Below are 14,965 nucleotides of genomic sequence, written 5' to 3' on the forward strand. Positions count from 1 at the left end.
CTCCTGGGCTCAAGCGATCCTCCCTCGTCAGCCTCCCAAGTAGCAGGGACCAAAGATACGTGCCACTACACCTGGCTAATTATTTAGTTTTTTATAGACAGGGTCTCACTAAGTTGTCCAGGCTGATCTCAAACTCCTGACCTCAAGCCATTCCTCCCGCCTCACCCTCTGGAGGCACTGGGATCACAGGTGTGAGCCACCACACTCAGCCTGGCCCAGCTCATGTACAGGATTTTTGTGGGTTTTGCTTGTTTGTTTTTGAGACAGTCTTGCTCTGTCGCCCAGGCTGGAGTGTAGTTGTGTCATCTTAGCTCAGTATAACCTCCACCTCTCGGTGGATTTGAATTCAGAATTCAAATGAACTCTGAATGTGCAGCCTGGGCTGGGCAGGGCATTCATGCACAATCTAGAAATTTCATGCACCATCTGGAAGAGTGAGGTAGAGAAGGGGAGGAGAGAGGAGGAGGCATGTGGAAACTAGAAGATTCAGTGATTAACAGTTGCCCGGCCGGGCGTGGTGGCTCACACCTATAATCCCAGCACTTTGGGAGGCTGAGGTGGGCGGATCACCTGAGGTCAGGAGTTCGAGACCAGCCTGATCAACAGGTAGAAACCCTGTCTCTACTAAAATACAAAATTAGCCAAGTGTGGTGGTGCATGCCTGTAATCCTAGCTACTCGGGAGGCTGAGGCAGGAGAATCGCTTGAATGCAGGGGAATCGCTTGAACCCAGGAGGCGGAGCTTGCAGTGAGCTGAGATCTGGCCACTGTACTCCAACCTGGGTGGCAGAGCGAGACTCTGAGAAAGAAAAGAAAAGGAGAGGAGAGGAGGGGAGGGGAGGGGAGGGGAGGGGAGGGGAGGGGAGGGAGGAAGGAGAGAAGAGAGAAGAGAAAAGATGAGAAGAGAAGAGAAGAGAGAAGGAGAGAAGAGAAGGAAGAGAAAGAAGGAAGGAGAGAGGAAGGAAGGAAGGAAGGAAGGAAGGAAGGAAGGAAGGAAGGAAGGAAGGTAGGTTCATAAAGTGGGCTGGCTACAGGTTGCACAATGGGTCACCCCATTGTCTCAGCAGGGGTGACTGGGATTTACAAGGATAAGTAACCACATTCCTAGAATCTCACAGACCCATTCCCCCTGCAAATGTCTCTCTCTACATATAAATACAGTAAAATTTCGTTCTGGAGAGGTGGACAGTTCTATGAATTTTAACACATGTCCAGATTCATGGAGCCACCAGGGCCATCAGACAGAGCTGCTGCATCCCCCGGAAGCTCCCTGGCGCTGGCCCTCTGTCATCAGCCCTTCCCCCCAGCCCCAGGCAGGCCCTCATCTGTCTGCTGTCTCACACTGTACCTTTGTCTTTTTCAGAATGTAATATAACGGGAATCATACACTCTGTGGCCTTTCAGTCTGGCCTCTTTCAGGCAGCATAATGCATTTGAGATTCATCCAAGTACTTGCCTGTCTCAATAGTTTGCTGATTTTTGTTGCTGAAGAATATTCCATTGTAAGGAAAGACCCTGGTTTGTTTTACATTCACCCACTGAGGGACAACTCCATTGTTTTAAGCTATGAGTGATGATGAATAAAGCTGCTATCAACATTCACGCACAGCCTTTTCTTCTATTTTACTTTTTTTTTTTTAGAGACAGGGTCTTGCTCTGTCACCCAGGCCAGAGGGCAGTTGGCGTAATCATAGCTCACTGCAGCCTTGAACTCCAGGCTCAAGTGATCCTCCTCCCTCAGCCTCCCAAAGTGCTAGGATTACAGGTGTGAAGCACTACACTGAGGCTTTTTAATTATTAATTTATTTTTTAGAGATGAGGTCTTGCTATGTTCCCCAGGTTGGAGTGCAGTGGTGCTATCACAGCTCACTGTAACCTTGAACTCCCAGCCTCAAGTGATCCTCCCACTTCAGCCTCCCAGATAGCCATGCCCAGCTCATGTACAGGTTTTTTTGCTTGTTTGTTGAGACAGAGTCTTGCTCTGTCACCCAGGCTGGAGTGCAGTGGCACCATCTCAGATCACTACAACCTCCCCCTCTTGGGTTCAAGCTATTCTTGTGCCTCAGTCTTCTGAGTAGCTGGGATTACAGGCACCCACCACCATGCCTGGCTAATTTTTGTATTTTTAGTAGAAACGGGGTTTCACCATGTCGGCCAGGCTGGTCTCGAACGCCTAGCCTCAAGTGATCCATCCACTTCAGCCTCCCAGATTGTTGGGATTACCGGTGTGAGCCATCACTCCTGGCCGTATACAGGTTTTTATGTGAATATCTGTTTTCATTTCTCTTAGGTCACTACCCAAGAGTGGGGTTGCTGGGTCACAGAGTGTTTGCATGGACGCGTTTTAAGAACCACCATTTTCCAGTGCGGAGTGCGGCGGCTCAAGCCTGTAATCCCAGCACTTTGGGAGGCTGAGACGGGCGGATCACGAGGTCAGGAGACAGAGACCATCCTGGCTAACATGGGGAAACTCTGTCTCTACTAAAAATACAAAAAATTAGCCGGGCGCAGTAGCGGGCGCCTGTAGTCCCAGCTACTCGGGAGGCTGAGGCAGGAGAATGGCAGGAACCCGGGAGGTGGAGTTTGCAGGGAGCTGAGATTGCGCCACTGCACTCCAGCCTGGGTGACAGAGCAAGACTCTGTCTCAAAATAAATAAATAAATAAATAAATAAATAAATAAATAAATAAATAAATAAAAGACCCACCATTTTCCAAAGCAGCTGCACCATTTTGCATCCCCACCAGCAGTGTATGAGGGTCCAGTTTCCCTGAATCCTCCTCAGCACTTGGTGGTGCTGGTATTTTTCACTGTCGCCATTCCAATAGGTGTGAGCAACAGTCTATTAAAGCTGGTGTTGTGAGCTGAGGTGCAGGATCTGAACTCAAGTGTCTGGGCGTCTAACTACTGCCTGATGTCACCTCCTTTTCTTTGCAGAGCTGCTGGGCTAAGAAAATGTGGTCCATTGACCAGGCACGGTGGCTCATGCCTATAATCCCAGCACTTTGGGAGGCCGAGGTGGGTGGATCACCTGAGGTTAGGAGTTGGAGACCAGCATGGCCAACATGGTGAAACCCCGTCTCTACTAAAAATACAAAAATTAACCAGGAGTGGTGGCACATGCCTGTAATCCCAGTTACCTGGGAGGCTGAGGCAGGAAAATTGCTTGAACCCAGGAGACGGAGGTTGCAGTGAGACAAGATCATGCCACTGCACTCCAGCCTGGCCAACAGGGCAAGACTCTGTCTCAAAAAAAAAAGAAGAAGAAGAAGAAGAAAGAAAGAAAATGTGGTCCATCTAAAAGACAGAGCTTTGTCAAAATCATTGCCACCTGCTCTGAAAGGTTGTGCTAAGGAAGAAATACAGGCCAGGCGCGGTGCCTCACACCTGTAATCCCAGCACTTTGGGAGGCTGAGGCGGGCAGATCACTGGAGGTCAGGAGTTCGAGACCGGCCTGGCCAACATGGTGAAACCCAGTCTCTACAAAAAACAAACAGGACCGGGTGCAGTGGCTCATGCCTGTAATCCTCAACACTTTGGGAGGCTGAGACAGGCAGATCACACAGTCAAGAGATCGAGATCATCCTGGCCAACATGGTGAAACCCTGTCTCTACTAAAAATACAAAAATTAGATGGGCACAGTGGTGCATGCATGTAGGCACAGCTACTCAGCAGGTTAAGGCAGGAGAATCACTTGAACCCAGGAGGTGTAAGTTGCAGTGAGCTGAGATTGTGCCACTGTACTCCAGCCTGGCCACAGAGTGAGACTCTGTCTCAAAAACAAAACAAAACAAAAAACCAAAACACAACAGGTAGCTGGGTGTGATGGCACACGCCTATAGTCCCAACTACTCGGGAGGTTGAAGTAGGAGGATGGCCTGAGCCCAGGATGCAGAGGTTGCAGTGAGCTGAGATCGTGCCACTGCACTCCAGCCTGGCCAACAGAGCAAGGCTCCATATCAAAAAAATAAATAAATAAGAAGAAGGAAATAGAGTCTCGGTGCAAAGCCTGGCTCTGTGTTCAAATCTTAACTCTGTCACTTGCCAGCTGGGAAGCCCAAGTCCTGTGGGGTCCAAGGTTTTTTATCTGGTGAATGGGCCTTGGAGGCCCCATCTCACAGAGACAAGATGTCCTGATGATTGAGTGAAATAAGGCAAGTAAAGGGGCCACCAAAGGATGAAGGTTATTTTATTTATTTATTTATTTATTTTATTTTATTTTTTTTGAGACGGAGTCTCACTCTGTCGCCCAGGCTGGAGTGCAGTGGCGCGATCTCGGCTCACTGCAAGCTCCGCCTCCAGGGTTCACGCCATTCTCCTGCCTCAGCCTCCCGAGTAGCTGGGACTACAGGCGCCCACCACCTCGCCCGGCTAGTTTTTTTGTATTTTTTAGTAGAGACGGGGTTTCACCTTGTCTGCCAGGATGGTCTCGATCTCCTGACCTCGTGATCCGCCCGTCTCGGCCTCCCAAAGTGCTGGGATTACAGGCTTGAGCCACTGCGCCCGGCCTATTTATTTATTTATTTTGAGACGGAGTCTTGCTCTGTCGCTCAGGCTGGAGTGCAGTGGCTTGATCTTGGCTCACTGCAAGCTCCGCCTCCTGGGTTCAAGCGATTGTTCTGCCTCAGCCTCATGAGTAGCGGGGATTACAGGCATGCACCACCACGCCCGGCTAATTTTGTATTTTCAGTAGAGATGGGCTTTCTCCATGTTGGTCAGGCTGGTCTTGAACTCGCTATCTCAGGTGATGCATCCGCCTTGGCCTCCCAAAGTGCTGGGATTGCAGGCGTGAACCATCACACCCAACCTGGATGGAGGTTATTAAGGGGGAAAAGGGGCTGCGGAAGGTGACTCATGTCTGCAATCCCAGCCCTTTGGGAGGCCAAGGTGAGAGGGTTACTTGACCTCAGGAGTTGGAGACCAGCTTGGGTAACATAGCAAGACCTTATCTCTACTACAAATTTTAAAAATTAACTGGGTGTGGCCGGGCGTAGTGGCTCATGCCTGTAAAGCCCAGCACTTNTTGAGCCACTGCGCCCGGCCTATTTATTTATTTATTTTGAGACGGAGTCTTGCTCTGTCGCTCAGGCTGGAGTGCAGTGGCTTGATCTTGGCTCACTGCAAGCTCCGCCTCCTGGATTCAAGCCATTGTTCTGCCTCAGCCTCATGAGTAGCGGGGATTACAGGCATGCACCACCACGCCCGGCTAATTTTGTATTTTCAGTAGAGATGGGCTTTCTCCATGTTGGTCAGGCTGGTCTTGAACTCGCTATCTCAGGTGATGCATCCGCCTTGGCCTCCCAAAGTGCTGGGATTGCAGGCGTGAACCATCACACCCAACCTGGATGGAGGTTATTAAGGGGAAAAGGGGCTGCGGAAGGTGACTCATGTCTGCAATCCCAGCCCTTTGGGAGGCCAAGGTGAGAGGGTTACTTGACCTCAGGAGTTGGAGACCAGCTTGGGTAACATAGCAAGACCTTATCTCTACTACAAATTTTAAAAATTAACTGGGTGTGGCCGGGCGTAGTGGCTCATGCCTGTAAAGCCCAGCACTTTGGGAGGCCGAGGCAGGTGGAGCACTTGAGGTCAGGAATTTGAGACCAGCCTGGCCAACTTGGTAAAACCCCATCTCTACTAAAAATACAAAATTAGCCAGGCGTAGTGGCAGGCACCTGTAATCCCAGCTACTCAGGAGGCTGAGGAAGGAAAATCGCTTGAACCCAGAAGATGGAGTTTGCAGTGAGCCGAGATCGCACCACTGCACTCCAGCCTGGGCAACAAGAGCAAAACTCCATGTCAAAAAAAAAAAAAAAAAAAATTAGCTGGGTGTGGTGGCACACACCTGTAGTCCCAGCTACTTGGGAGGCTGAGGAGGGAGGATCGCTTGAGCCTAGGAGATAGAGGCTGCAGTGAGCTTATGATTGTACCACTCTGCACTCCAGCCTGGACAACAGAGCAAGACCTTATCTAAAAAAAAAAAGAAAAGAAAAAAAGGGGCCAGGCGTGGTGGCTCATGCCTGTAATCCCAGCACTTTGGGAGGCCGAGGAGGGCGGATCATCTGAGGTCAGGAGTTCGAGACCAGCCTGACCAACATGGCAAAACCCCACCTGTAATAAAAATACAAAAAAAAAAATAGCCAGGCATGGTGGTGTGTGCCTGTAATCCCAGCTACTTGGGAGGCTGAGGCAGGAGAATCGCGGAAGGCGGAGATTACGGTGAGCCGAGATCATGCCACTGCACTCCAGCCTGGGCAACAGAGCAAGACTGTCTCAAAGTAAAAAAAAAAAAAGGTCAGGATTGCCCAGGGCCCACGGGAAAGGAGAGATGAATAGGCAGATTTTTGGCACAATGAATTCACTGTGCACTGTGAATATGATACTGTATGATACTATAATGCCAGATACAAGACATATGCACCTTGGCCGGGCGCAGTGGCTCATGCCTGTAATCCCAGCACTTTGGGAGGCAGAGGCAGGCAGATTACCTGAGGTCAGGAATTTGAGACCAGCCTGGCCAACATGGCAAAACCCCGTCTCTACAAAAAATACAAAAATAGCTGGGCACAGTGGCACATGCCTGTAGTCCCAGCTACTCAGGAGGCTGAGGCAGGAGAACAACTTGAACCTGGGACACAGAGGTTGCAGTGATCCGAGATCGTGTCACCACACTCCAGCCTGGGTGACAGAGCAAGACTGTATCTTGAAAAAAAAAAAAATAGCCGGGAACGGTGGCTCATGCCTGTAATCTCAGCACTTTGGGAGGCCAAGATGGGCAGATCACTTGAGGTCAGGAGTTTGAGACTAGCCTGGTCAATATGGCAAAACCCTGTCTCTACTAAAAATACAAAATTTGGCTGGGCGCGATGGCTCACACCTGTAATCCCAGCACTCTGAGAGGCTGAGGTGGGCGATCACCTGAGGTCAGTAGTTCGAGACCAGTCTGGCCAACATGGTGAAACCATGTCTCTACTAAAAATGCAGAAACTTAGCCGGGTGTGGTGGTGTGCACCTGTAGTCCCAGCTACTAGGGAGGCTGAGGCATGAGAATCGCTTGAACCTGGGAGGCAGAGGTTGTAGTGAGCCGAGGTCCTGCGATTGCACTGCAGTCTGGGTGACAAAGCGAGAGTCCGTCGCAAAAACAAAACAAACAAACAAAAATTAGCCGGGCGTGGTGGCAGGTGCCTGTAATCCCAGCTACTTGGGAGGCTGAGGCAGGAGAATTGCTTGAACCTGGGAAGCAGAGGTTGCGGTGAGCCGAGATCGCGCCATTGCACTCCAGCCTGGTGACACAGCAAAACTCCGTCTCAAAAAAAAAGAAAAGACATATGCACTTACCAAAAACCAGTAGTATGTACAACAGGAACTGTGTATGGGAATGTAAACTACATGAATAATGATGTATCAAGATTGGATCATCAATTGTAACATGTTCAGCAGGTTGCAAGTTGTTAATAGGGGAAACTGCTGGAGGGGTGGAATCTCTCCTCTATCGGGTTCCATCTTCTGTCATTGACACTACTCTAGCAATACATTTGTCAGTTAAAAAGCAAAGCATTCCTCCTGCTCATCCTCCAGTCCCACCAGTTTTTTGGTAGTCTTTGAAGAGAGTGTCTGGAAAAATCAAGGAAATACAGATATATACATTTTTCCAAATATTTTACACAAAAGTGGCCTCAGCCAGGTGTAGTGGCTCACGCCTGTAATCCCAACGCTTTGGGAAGCTGAGGTGGGAGAATCGCTTGAGGCCAGGAGTCTCAGACCAGGCTGGGCAACATAGTGAGACGCCGTCTCTAAAAATAAAATATTTTAAAAAGAAGCGAGTTCCTTGACCAATACACATGTGTCTGGACAGACAAGCATCTGGTGGCTGGGCCATCTGTTCAAAGAAAACAGGAAGCCTGTGTCCTGCCCCTCTGACCTGTCTAGGCCCAGCTTTTGTCTTTGTAATTTAAACTCCCAAAGGCAGGCCTGGACACCCTGGGTTGGCTTCCGGCTTCCTTCCCCGGCTCTGGAAACAGCAGAAAAAAACAATCCAACACGTCAGCGTCTCCCTCGGTCTTGTGCTCTCCTGACGCCACCTCGCTGGCCCCATCACGGCCCTCTTGGTGGAGCACTGGGGTTGCTGCACCCACTTTGCAGATGAGGAAACTGAGGCCCAGAGAGGTCCAGGTCACGAAGTCCAGCTACGCGGCCAAGCCAGAACTCGAATCCACGTCTCTCGGAACTCCAAATCCTCTTCATGACTGTTCCTACTCTGAGCTCACCACTGACTGCAAGACACCCATTCATCCACTCAAGTAATTCACCAATTGCCGAAATGCATCTGAAAAACCACAGGAGAGATTTCCCTGAAGATGACAGATGTGGGTTTGCGTCCTATGACTCCAGCATTATGTGATTTTTTTTTTTTTTTTTTTTTTTTTTTGAGATGGAATCTCGCTTTGTCACTCAGGCTGAAGTGAGGGCAGTGGCGCTGTCTCAGCTCACTGCAGCCTCTGCCTCCCAGGTTCAAGCGATTCTCCTGCCTCAGCCTCCTGAGTAGCTGGGACTATAGGCACGCACCACCACACCTGGCTAATTTTGTATTTTTAGTAGAGAAGGGGTTTTAACATGTTGGCCAGGTTGGTTTTGAACTCCCGACCTCAAGTGATCCACCCACCTCAGCCTCCCAAAGTGCTGGGATTACAGGCGTGAGCCACCATGCCTGGCACACCAGTGTTGTATGATTTGAGGCTGGTGGCTGCTCCTCTCTCAGCCTCAGTTTCCTGCACCTGTAGGGTGGTGGTGAGCTGGGATGATGATTCCACCTCCCCGAGTGAATCGGTGCCTGCAGATGGTACATGCTTCATGCATGCCTATTGCATGGATGTGCCTTGTATGCTCTCGCTCCTCAATTCTCCACGTAGCAGCAGGGTCCTCTGCCTATGGGCAGGATGGGGCAAGTGTCCTGGGCTGGCTGGGCCCATAATTCCCACCACAGGCACCAGGGGCCAGTGGGCAGCCTCATTCAACCTCCCTCTTCACTGTCACTCCCAACATCTCTCAGTTTGCGAGGCCCAGGCAGACTCCCTCTCCACGAGGAACCTATCTCCCTGCTGTGGGACTGGTTGCTCCTGCCACACTGATGGTATCAACACTGGACACCAGGGGACAGAGAAGCACTGAGGTCCTCTGGCCAGTGAGGTTCTGTACTACTCTGTCTCACTCATTCTCTTATTGAGCACCTATAGTATGCACAGTCGTGTCCTGGGTGTTGGGAATACAGCAGTGGTGAATAAGGCAGAGAGGCCAGGCATGGTGGTGGCTCATGCCCGCAATCCCAGCACTTTGGGAGGCTGAGGTGGGAGAATCGCTTAAGTCCAGGAGTTGGAGGCTGCAGTAAGCTATGATCATGTCATGGCACTCCAGCCTGGGTGACAGAGCAAGACCCTGTCTCAAAAAACAAAACAAAACCAAAAAAAACTGGGCAACACTGTGAGACCCCATCTCTACAAACAATTTAAAAACTAGCTGGGCATGGTGGCATTCACCTGTGGTCCCAGCAACTCAGGAGGCTGAGGCAGAAGGATTGCCTGAGCCCAGGAGATCAAGGTTGCAGTGAGCTATGATTGCATCACTACACTCCAGCCTGGGCGACAGAGCAAGACCCTGTTGCAGAAAGAAGGAAAAAAGGCAAAGAAAAATCTCTGTCCTCATGGAGCTGACATTGGAACGGGAGGAGCAGACACCACAGAACCAGACAGTTATTCTGAGGGTGATCAGGACTGCGATGGGGAGACCCAGGGGCTGGAGGGGATGGGAGCCCAGAGGAACCCCTGACCAAGCTTCCACAGGGGAGGGAGATGGTCATGGAAGGCTTCCAAGAGACATCAGACCTGAAGAATGAATACAAGTTTGTTCAGGTGGCTGGGCGTGGTGGCTCACACCTGTAATCCCAGCACTTTGGGAGGCCGAGGTGGGCAGATTACCTGAGGTCAGGAGCTCGAGACCAGCCTGACCAACATGGAGAAACCCCATCTGTACTAAAGTACAAAATTAGCTGGGCATGACGGCCCATGCCTGTAATCCTAGCTACTTGGGAGGCTGAGGCAGGAGGATTGCTTGAACCTGGGAGGCGGAGGTTGCGGTAAGCCGAGATTGCACCATTATACTCCAGCCTGGGCAACAGGAGCAAAACTCCGTCTCAAAAAAAAAGTTTGTTCAGGTAAGGAGTGGGGGAAACCATCAGCCTGGGCAGAGGGGATGGCCTGTGCAAAGGTCTGGAGGCAGCTGCACCCAGCACAGAAAGATACAGAAACACATTATGATGCTACAGTGATTCCAGTAGCGAGGTCTGGGACAAGCTCTCAGCAGCAGATCAGCAAAACAGAAGAGGGCGCATCAGTAATTCCAGCACTGTGGAAGGCCAAGCTGGCAGCATCACTTGAGGCCAGGAGTTTGAGGCCAGGATTTTGAGACCAACCTGGGCAGCATAGCGAGACTCCTGTCTCTACAAAGAAAAATAAAAAAAAATCAGCTGGCCACGGTGGCACATGCCTATAGTCCCAGCTACTCTGGGAACTGAGGTAGGAGGGCTGCTTGAGCCTGGGAGGAGGAGGCTGCAGTGAGCTGTGTTGGAGCCACTGCCCTCCAGCCTGGATGACAGAAAGAGACCCTGTCTCAAAAAAAAAAAAAAAAAAAAGGGGGGGAACCAAAAAGTTGATATTTATGGAGCTCCTACTAAATGTCAGGTGCTGGGAACCCCACAGAAACATGTAACCCAGCAACTGGGACATGACTGGGGCCTCCATGGCGGAGGTAGTGGGCAAAGGCAGGGATGTCCAAGCTATTTTTTTGTTTGTTTGTTTTGTTGTGAGATGGAGTCTTGCTCTGTCGCCCAGCCTGGAGTGCAGTGGCGCAATCTCGGCTCACTGCAAGCTCTGCCTCCCGGGTTCACGCCATTCTCCTGCCTCAGCCTCCCAAGTAGCTGGGACTACAGGCGCCCGCCACCACGCCCAGCTAACTTTTGTATTTTAGTAGAGATGGGGTTTCATCGTGTTAGCCAGGACAGTCTCGATCTCCTGACCTTGTGATCCGCCCACCTCAGCCTCCCAAAGTGCTGGGATTGCAGGCGTGAGCCACCGCGCCCGGCCTCAAGCTGAGATTTAAGGGATAAAGAAGGGTGCAGGCAGATAAGGAGTGAGTGGAACAGCAGTCCAGGTGGAAGGAGCAGCATTAGGCAGCAGCGTGGGTGAAGGAAATGGTTTTCGGCTCCTCTCTTACCGTAACATGCACATGGACTCACTGTCCATCCACCAGTGAGTCCATCTGCCCACAGCCCACCGACTTCTCACCTCCCCTGTATCCTCACCCCTCCAGGCCTATCATCCCCAACCTGGACCAGTACAGCCCCTCCTCCCAGGTCCACCAGCCCCACCCTCACATCCACAGCGTGTTCTCCGCACAGCAGAACAGAGGAGGCCAAAGTCCCCACCACCTCGCTCAGCCTCTGTTTGATCAGCTGTCAGGGGCACCCCAACCACACCCAGCTGAGTCAGGGCTGGCGGTGCCCTGGAGAGAAACAGCCTCACCAGTCAGGTCTGGCAGGCACTGGGGCGGGTACTGGGCTTGAGGCGTATGGGGTAGGGCCTTTGATCGGCGCGATCTCTGAAGCAGCGTTTCCACCAAGGCAGGACGTGGAGTCACTGAGCTCAAAGCCCCCTTAGGCTCCGACAGCGAATGGGCCCTGTCAAGGCCCTGAAGTTTGCTGCTCCAGGGCTCAACCTAGCTCCTGATGTCTGGGTCTCCAGCTGTGACCGATCATGAACTTCTCAGGGAGCAAACAAGGAAACTGGGGCTCAGAGAAGTTGAGCAATTTATCCTGGGCCACACAGCCAGGTCCGATGGAGACCCAGTGAGATTTTAGAGACAACCGTTTTGGGGTCAGGCTCCCTGGATCCAAATCTTGAATCTGATACTGATTCACTAGGCTACGATGTTAGGGCGAGTCCCCTCTCTGGGTGTTCCTCAGATCCCCTCTCTGGGTGTTCCTTATCTGTAAAAGGAGGCTAATGGCAGCACCCATATATGGGAAAGGGAACAGGACATGCAAAGGTCCTTGGGTGGAGCTGTGTCCTGGTGTTTAGAGGAGCATCCAGGAGGCAGGGGCGGCTGGAGTGGAGTGAATGAGGGAAAGAAAAGGAGGAGGCAAGCCAGGGAGGTGACAGGGCTGATCACGCTGGGCCTTGTGGGTTGTGGGAGGACTTTGGTTTTGTTTGTTGGTTGTTTTAGTTGTTGTTGTTGTTCTGAGACAGAGTCTCACTCTGTCGCCCAGGCTGGAGTGCAGTGGCACAATCTCAGCTCACTGCAACCTCCGCCTCCTGGGTTCAAACGATTCTCATGCCTCAGCCTCCCCAGTAGCTGGAGTTACAGGCTCCCACCACCCCGCCTGGCTATTTTTTGTATTTTTAGTAGAGATGGGGTTTCACCATGTTGGCCAGGCTGGTCTCGAACTCCTGACCTCAAGTGATCCACCTGCCTCGGCCTCCCAAAGTGCTGGGATTACAGTGAGGCACTGCCCCCACAAAGCCAAGTTGTGGGAGGACTTTGGCTTTTACCCTGAGTGAGGTGGGAGCCATGGAAAGTTCTGAACCGAGGAAGGACCTGATGTCATGCAGGTGTTCGCAGGCTCTTCCTGGCCACTGATGCAGGAACAAGCTGGCGGGAGGACGAGAAAAGAAGCTGGGAGACCGGATATAAAGGGGGCTGGATTGGAACTAGGCTAAAAAATGTGCAAATCTTTGCTTATCTGCATGTTTCCTGCCCAGCCTAGCTCCCAGCAGCCTGAGAGGCAAGGCGAGGACACTGGGTAGGGCACAGCGGGGAGTGATGGGCGGAGCTCCACCTGGCCAAAGGGGCTGGACCACTGCAGGCAGGCACGTGGGCTGTGTGCACATGTAACATGCCAGGCTGTGAGCAGCCCTACTGCAGCCTGACTAGTAGGATGCTATCCTGGGTCTGAGTGGCAGGCTTTGGGGGTTCCCCTACAATCCAGGCCTCCTTCCTGTGGGTTCAAGGTCTGACATGGATTCACTGGGCAGCAAGGCAAGAAACCATGTCTCGGGGGTGCATGGTGACTCAGGGTGGGCGCGGTGGCTCATGCCTGTAATCCCAACACTTTAGGAAGCTGAGGCAGGTGGATCACCTGAGGTGAGGAGTTCCAGACCAGCCTGACCAACATGACGAAACCCCATCTCTACTAAAAATACAAAAAATTAGCCGGGTATGATGGTGGGTGCCTGTAATCCCAGCTACTCAGGAGGCTGAGGCAGGAGAATCACTTGAACCTGGGAGGCAGAGGTTGCAGTGAGACGAGATTGTGCCATTGCACTCCAGCCTGGGCAACAAGAGCGAAACTCCATCTCAAATAAATAAATAAATAAATAATAGAGGATAAAATGCCAGCAACCCATAGATGGGAATGAGAACAGCACATGCAAAGGCCCTGAGGCAGAGTCACAGCCTTGTATGATTCAACCTCAAATTCTTCCTGGGGCATTTGCTGACCAGGGAAAGAAGGACTGTCCAGGAGGAAGGACCTGCCGGTGCAGCGGCATGCAGGTGAGAAAGGGGTGAGCCCCTCCAGAGGGGCGTGTGGGCTGGAGAATTCCCTAAAAATGCTGCAGCGGTGCTGGGAGACAGGCCAGTGGGGAGAGATTTGAGACCATAGATTAACCAAGACATCCCCACCTCTTCCTCTTGGTGGAGGCGCCCCGGCAAGTCTAGACTCCCAAACTGGCTCACTCAGGTCCCACCGCCTGGACCTGGGGCACATCTTCAGGCACCCCAGTGCCTGGCCAGGCTCCTCTGCCTCCCATGCTCTAGACTGGGAGCACAGACAATGCAGGCGCCGGAGATCCCTGTGAGTCACCCCGAGCAAGCACCTGAACACCTCTGTGCCTCAGTTTACTCATCTGCAAAATGGAAGAAAACAGTCATTTCTTCTGCATGTGTGAACTGCAGGGCCAGGCTCAATGACATCTTAGCAATTACACTTTTTGAGACCGGGTCTTGCTCTGTCACCCAGGCTGGATTGCAGTGGCACAATCACAGCTCACTGCAGCCTTGACCTCCCAGGCTCAAGCGATGCTCCTCCCTCGGCCTCCCGAGTAGCCGGGATTACAGACACACACCACCATGCCTGGATAATTTTTGTATTTTTTGTGGACACGGGGTCTCATTATGTTGCCCAGGCTGGTCTCCAACTCCTGGGCTCAAAAAATCCTCCTGCCTTGGCCTCCCAAAGTGTTGGGATTACAGGCGTTAGCCATCATGCACGGTCACGATTATACTTACAGGTATGATTATTAGATAAGTGAACATCGTTATTGTTTTCCCGCCAGGAGTCAGAGGGCAGAAAGAGCGCCCCTCCCAAACCCCGGAAATCTGGGGCCTACCCAGCCTGGGTCCCAGCTCCTCCCCTCCCTTCCTCCCTCTTTAGCCTCAGTTTCCCCAGCCCTGCTCCTGGGGTGGGAAGATTCCCCTCACTAAACCCCGGGAGCCTGGGGTCCACCTAGCCTGGGTCTCAGCTCCTCCCTTCTCTCCCTCCCGCCTCAGGCTCAGTTTCTCCAACCCAGCACCCAGGGTGGAAAGAGCGCCCCCGCCAGCTCGGGAGTCTGGGGCACCCCCAGTCTGGCTCCCAGCGCCTCCTTTCCCTAACTTCCCTCCTCAGCCTCAGTTTCCCCAGCCCTTCTCCTAGGGTAGGAAGAGCGTCCCCCGAGCCCGGGAGTCTGGGCCCACCCATCCTGGATCCCGGGGCCTCCTCTCCGTCCCCAGCCTCAGTTTCCCCAACCCCCAGGACTCCAGGCGACCCCTCCGGCCGGCAGGGGCAGCACGGAGCGGCCCAGGCCACCCGGAAGGGCCCCGCCCCCGTGCCGGCCCCGCCCGCCCTGGCTGCCCAGAACCGGCAGGCGGCAGCGGCTGCGGCG

Source organism: Rhinopithecus bieti, unplaced genomic scaffold (genome assembly GCF_001698545.2).
Source record: "Rhinopithecus bieti isolate Rb0 unplaced genomic scaffold, ASM169854v2 scaffold_5025, whole genome shotgun sequence".
Classification (NCBI taxonomy): domain Eukaryota; kingdom Metazoa; phylum Chordata; class Mammalia; order Primates; family Cercopithecidae; genus Rhinopithecus; species Rhinopithecus bieti.